We start from the raw sequence: 6,421 nt of genomic DNA on the forward strand, positions 1-6,421 counted from the left end.
GTAAATGACGAAGACTTGCTGCCACTTAGAGGGATTCCAAGATATCATCAAGTCATCCGCCTCCCCTGACTTCCCCTCCTCTCCCCTCTCTTCCTCTCCTCTCCCCTCCCTTCCTCGTCTCTTCTCACCTCTCCCTTCCCGTCTCCTCCTCTCCCCTACCTTCCTTTGTTCTTCCCTTCCTCTCCTCTCCCCTCCCCTTCTCCTCTCCCCTCCTTTCCCTCTCCACTTTCCCTCCCTACCTCTTCATTCCCTTCCTCTCCTTTCCCTTCTCCCCTCCTCTCCCCTCCCCTCCTCTCCTCTCCCCTTCTTCCTTTCCCGCCCTTCCCTTCCTGCCCCCTCCCCTCCCCTCCTCTCCTCTCACTGAACCTACCTTGCTCTCCCCTTCACTCCTCTTTCGTCCCCTCATCTCCTCCACCTCCTCCCCCTCCCCTCCTCTTCCTTCCCTTCTTTTCTCTTCCCTCCTCTCCTTTCCTCTCCTCTCCCTTCCCCTCCTCTCCTCTCCCCTCACCATTTCCTCTTCTCCTCTTCTTCTCCTTCTTCTCCCCTTCTCCCTTTCCCTCCCTTGACTTGCTCTTCTCTCTTCTCCCTCTATCCCTTTTTCTCCCCTCTTCTTCCTTCCCTTCTCCCCCTACCTTTCCCTGTTCTTACCACCACTCTCCTCCCCTCCCATGCCTTCCCCTCCCCTACTCTCCTTTCCCCCTATCCCGCTTCCCACTCTCTCCCCTCCCTTCCCCTCCTCCCAGTCAATCAGTATCGCAGACAGTGCACACCACCGTCCAAATGTTCTGTCACCACCCAACCACTCCCCTCTCACCTCCCCCTCCCCCTACTCCCCCTCTCCTCCCCCTCTCCTCCCCCCCCTCTCTCTCTCTCTCTCTCTCTCTCTCTCTCTCTCTCTCTCTCTCTCTCTCTCTCTCTCTCTCTCTCTCTCTCTCTCTCTCTCTCTCCTTCTCTCTTCCGTATACTCGTATACCCAGTGTAAAGCTGTTTCACAAGAGTTGACGAAAATCTGCCCAGTGTGAAGCTGCTTCACAAGAGTTGAGGAGAATCTGCCCAGTACAAAGATGCTTCACAAGAGTTAATAAAAATCTGTCCAGAATGAAGCTGCTTCACATCAGTTGAAGAAAATCTGCCCAGTGTAAAGCGGGCTCAAAGCAACAAAGAAAAAGACAAATGGATACGAGGATTTGGAAAAAAAAATAAAGAAACAGAATAAGATTAAAAATATATATATAAAACTAATATGAATAAACTATGAAAATGTCATCCAGTTTTATTTTGTTAATTTTAAGAAAGGTTGCTTTGATCTAGGTTAAGGAGGCAGGAAGGAGGTCAGAGTGGTGGTTAAGTCACAAAAGAACACAAAGGAACTCAAAGGAAGAACAAACAATAGCAGGCCTACTGGCCCTAACGAGGCTGTTTGTGTTTACTAAACTAAGCTACGGTTAAGAAAACAGGGCAGAAGTTGAACTAACACTACTGCTACCACTATCCAATCCAATCACAATTAAATGCCGGGTTGTTAGATCTTTTATTGCAAGAGATAATATTTTATTTGTGGATTAGAGTCCAAATATTCATCTAAGCGATTTTTAAATGTTGTTATTGTGTTACTTTCAACGACAGTGGAAGATAACGAATTCCACACATTAACAACCCGGTTAAAGAAGAAGTGCTTACTTTCATTCGAACAAAATATTTTATCAATTACTTTAAAATCATGACGTCTTCTTGTATTTTATTTATTTAATGAGAAGTAATCTTCGACAGTGATGTCAAAGCCTTTGAACATTTTAAAAACCTCGATTAAATCTCCTCGCATTCTTCTTTTTGAAAGTGAGAATAAGTTTAGACTTTTAAGTCTTTCTTCATACGGCAGATTTCTCAGCCTTGGTATTATTTTAGTCATTCTCCGTTGCACTCTTTCTAGTTCACTTATATCTTTCTGGTAGTATAGGGACCAAAATTGTACACAGTATTCGAGATGGGGACGGACCAAGGAATAATAAAGGTTTAGCAATATTTTTTCTGATTTATTATCGAAGACTCTTCCGATAAAGCCAATTTATTTGCTGTTTTGACAACTTTTGAGCAATGTTGACTTGGCTTCCAGTCATTTGATATTAAAACTTCTAGATCTTTTTCTTTAGTTACTGAATCCAGTATTTCGCCGTTCATCTGGTATTGGATGTGGTCATTGTTACTTCCAATGTGCATGACTTTACATTTGTTAACGTTAAATTTCATTTGCCACTTGCTAGCCCAGCTTGATAATCTGTCTAGATTGGATTGTAGAGTTCCTTTTTGGTGGTTGTTACTTTACCGGTAATTTTCATGTCATCAGCATATTTTGATAGTTTGCAGAGGAGGCTGTCGTCTAGATCATTTACATATATTAAGAACAAAATGGGTCCCAAAACTAATCCTTGCGGTACGCCACTTTTAACGTCGAGCCAGCTAGATGAGGCCCCGTTAATTACAACTCTCTGTTTTCGCTCAGAGAGCCAATATTTAATCCAGTTGTGGATACTGCCAGAAATACTGTGCGTTTTTAATTTGTCGAGCAATCGTTAATGGGGAACTTTATCGAATGCCTTCTGAAAATCTAGATAAATCATATCAACAGATCTACATTCCTCGTATTTGTTAAAGACGTCATGAAAGAAGTCGAGGAGATTAGTTAAACATGAACGTTTGCTACGGAAGCCATGTTGCGAATCTTTCATAATTTTATTTTCTTCTAAAAATTTCACTACACTGTCGCGAATGATGGTCTCTAGCAGTTTACACACAATTGAAGTCAGGCTAATCGGTCTGTAGTTGCCTGTTTGGGATTTGTCCCCTTTCTTGAATATTGGTGTTACGTTGGCACATTTCCAATATGATGGGACTTTACCAAGTGTTAAAGATTTGTTGAAAAGGATGCACAATGGTTTACTGATTTGATTTTTTACTTCTCGCAGAATTCTAGGTGAAATTTTGTCAGGTCCCGGGGCTTTATTTATTTTGAGCTTATCAATCACTTGTACGACATTACTTTCTGTAATTATGAGTTAATTTAAAACGTTGTGAACATTTTATGTTCTAGTGGCTGATACACTGAGCAATCCTCGTCTGTAAAGACGGATGCAAAAAAAATTATTAAGGATTGAGGCCATCTCATTTTTATCATCCGTATGTTTAACTTTATCGTCATTTAGTGGTCCAATGCCGCAGGTAAGCGTTTTCTTCTTATTCACATAACTATAGAATTCTTTAGAGTTCGATTTGCTTGCTTCAGCAATATACTCTTCAAGATTTCTCTTACTACGCTTTATCAGTGTTTTGGTTTCGCGACGAATTCTGTCCAGTGTTAGTTTATCGTCTTGGCTTTTAGTTGATAAAGACTTTTTGTACGCACGCTTTTTACGAGAGAGATTGTTACTACAGTAATTTTCCTATTCCACCACTTTGGTTTATTTGTTGCCGGACGTCTCTCATGATAGGGAACACAGAGATTTACAGCATTGTTTAGCTCCGTGGTGAATTTTTCCCACGCTTTATCAATATCAATCTCGTTCAATGTTGTGCTCCAGTCTGAGTTTTCTAGTAATGATCGGAGTCTATTGAAATTGGCTCTATGGAAGTCGGGTACTTTTTCTTTGCTGATCTTAGATAAACTAATGTACCTTCCATTTTCATTTTGAATGTGATGATACGATGATCGCTAGTAATGAATATTGAGCCGACACTCACTTCATATACAAGATTCTCTGTTGTAGAAAATATTAGGACAAGTATATTATTTTCTCGAGTAGGGCTGTTTACGCATTGGTTGAAATCACTTTCCAGTAAGTTACTATACAAGTCTCCCATGATTACTGTCTCGCAGCGTTGGTTAGTTTCTACGATTAAATCAAATAATTTTTCATAATCTTCCAGCAGCTGACTCGGTGGTCTATAAACAAGTCCAATCATTACTTTATATTTACTGCAATTGTTTTTATTTTCAACACGCAATATATCAATATTTGTTACTGCCTCTGTTTTTAACAGTGATCATATACGGGAGAAAGAGAGAGCGAGAGAGAGAGAGTCCAAGTTATATTAAATATTAGGTTTGGTCTGGAGAACGAATACCAGCCTCTCGTGGTTGCACTTCCAGATAGAGACAAAATCGTTGACCGATTGTGAAGATGAGCAAATGAGCGAGAGTGGGATGACCCTCATCGACGTACCAATCTTAGGTCTCAGGGGAGGAACTTATCGACTTCGGGGGAGGGAGGGGGGAACTTATCGACTTCGGGAAAGGAATTTATCGACTTCTAGGCAGTAACTTAGCAACTTCGGTGGAGGAACTTATCGACTTCAGGAGAGGAACTTGTTGACTTATGGGCAGAAACTTATCGACTTCTGGGGAAGGAACTTATTGACTTCGGGGAAATAATTTATCGACTTCGGGAGAGGAACTTGTCGACTCTGGGTGAGGAACTTATCGACTTCTGGACAGAAACTTATCGACTTCGAGAAAGGAACTCATCGAATTCTGGGGAAGGAACTTATCAACTTAGGGAAGATAAGTTCTGCCCTAAGTTCCTTTTAATCTCGGCTGGTTTCTTCGATTTCTTCCGCAAGATTCTACGAACTGACGACGACGACGAAGACAACGAGGATGATGACATCACGTATAAAGGGGATATCACACTGGACTATTTTTTCTCCAACCTCCAAATAATCGGCGTACCGCCCATCTTTGAACTTTTTTCCACTACAAGATCACTATGGCAAACTATTTTGTTTTCTCAACAAAACTACATAGAATGCCATCTAATATGCTGGAGGAAGATTATTTTCCTCCGGCGTATCAGATTCCTTCCCGAAAGCTGCGGGTTGCAAATCTACTCCAACAGTCGGAGGGGAAATAGTCCAATGTGATAACACCTTAAGATCTTCCCAGACATAAGTCGAGGTAGATTGTATGTAATCCCTTCGTTACTGGGATAGTCAAGCAGTAGCCTGGGCGTCATGCAATAGTTTTGGGAGTGTCATACTGTAGCCTAAGAAGTGCTATGTAATAGCCTGGGGTTGTCATGCAATGGCTTGGGGAAGTGTCATGTAATAGCTTGGGTGTGTCATGCAATAGTCTGGGAGTGTTATACAATATTTTTGGGAGTATTATCCAATAGCCTAGGAAGTATCATGCAGTAGCCTGGGGTTGTCATGCATTGTCTTGGGGAGTGTCATGCGATAGTCTGGGAGTGTTATGCAGTGTTTTTGGGAATATCATGCAATAGCCTAGGAAGTATCATGCAGTAGCTTGCGTATCATGCAATAGCCTGGGGTTGTCATGCAATAGCTTGAGGAGTGTCATGTTAAAACCTAAGCGTCATGCTATAGCCTGGAGAGTGTCATTCAATAGCCTGGGAGTGTTATGTAATAGTTTTGGGAGTATCATGCAGTAGCTTAGGAAGTGTCATGCAATAGCCTGAGTATCATGCAATAGATTGGGGAGTTTCATACAATAGCTTGGTGAAGGTCATATCGTAGCCTAGGGAGTGTCAAATATTAACTTCTGTAGTGTCATGTATTAGTGTGGGGATGTCATGCAATGAAAGGAAAGATGTCACAAATTGTGGAAGAAGTGAAGTTGCGGAATTTACTAAATGTTCATAATTGAATTATTCTTCAGTATTATTGCTACTGTTGTTGTTGTTGCTATTGCTATTATTGTTGTTATTATTATCATTATTAAAAAGTGTAATGAGAAATTTGACATTTGGGAATGAATGCTAAGAGGAAATTGTATGAAGGAGTGATTGTGCCGAGAGCACTGTATGGGGCAGTAACATGGAACATAAAAGAAAAGGAGTTTGAATGTGTTTGAGGTGAGGTGCCTCAGAAGTATGATAGGGGTTACTAGGCTGGATAGAGTGAGAAACGAGGAGAAGAGGAGGATAACAGGGATGGAAAGGGAGTTGGGAGATTGGGTTGATGAAAGAGTATTGGGATGGTTTGGACACATGGAAAGAATGAGTGAAGAAAGATTAGTAAAAGAGGTGTGGAAGGCAGAGATGGAAGGAGTGAACATGAGGGGGCGACCTAGGATAAGATGGATGGATAGGGTAAAAGGGGCATCGGGAAAGAGGGGAATGTCTGTTGAGGAAGGACGGGAGAGGACAGAAGATAGGGGTGAATGGAGAATGGTTGTGTATGGATGATGCTGTGATGCATGAGGGGGAGTGGGTGGGAGATGGGGGCGAGGGAGTATGTATGAGAAATAAATTGACGCAGCCCGAAGTGGGTTTTTTTTTTGGCTACCTCCTTTGTAAGGGTAAAAAAGCCTTTGGTATATGTATGTATTATCATTATTATTGTTCTTATTATTTTATTATTATCATTATTATTATTATTATTATTATTATTATTATTATTATTATTATTA

This window comes from Oratosquilla oratoria, chromosome 9, assembly GCF_046742065.1.
Source record: "Oratosquilla oratoria isolate Oo_2021 chromosome 9, ASM4674206v1, whole genome shotgun sequence".
NCBI classification, from domain to species: domain Eukaryota; kingdom Metazoa; phylum Arthropoda; class Malacostraca; order Stomatopoda; family Squillidae; genus Oratosquilla; species Oratosquilla oratoria.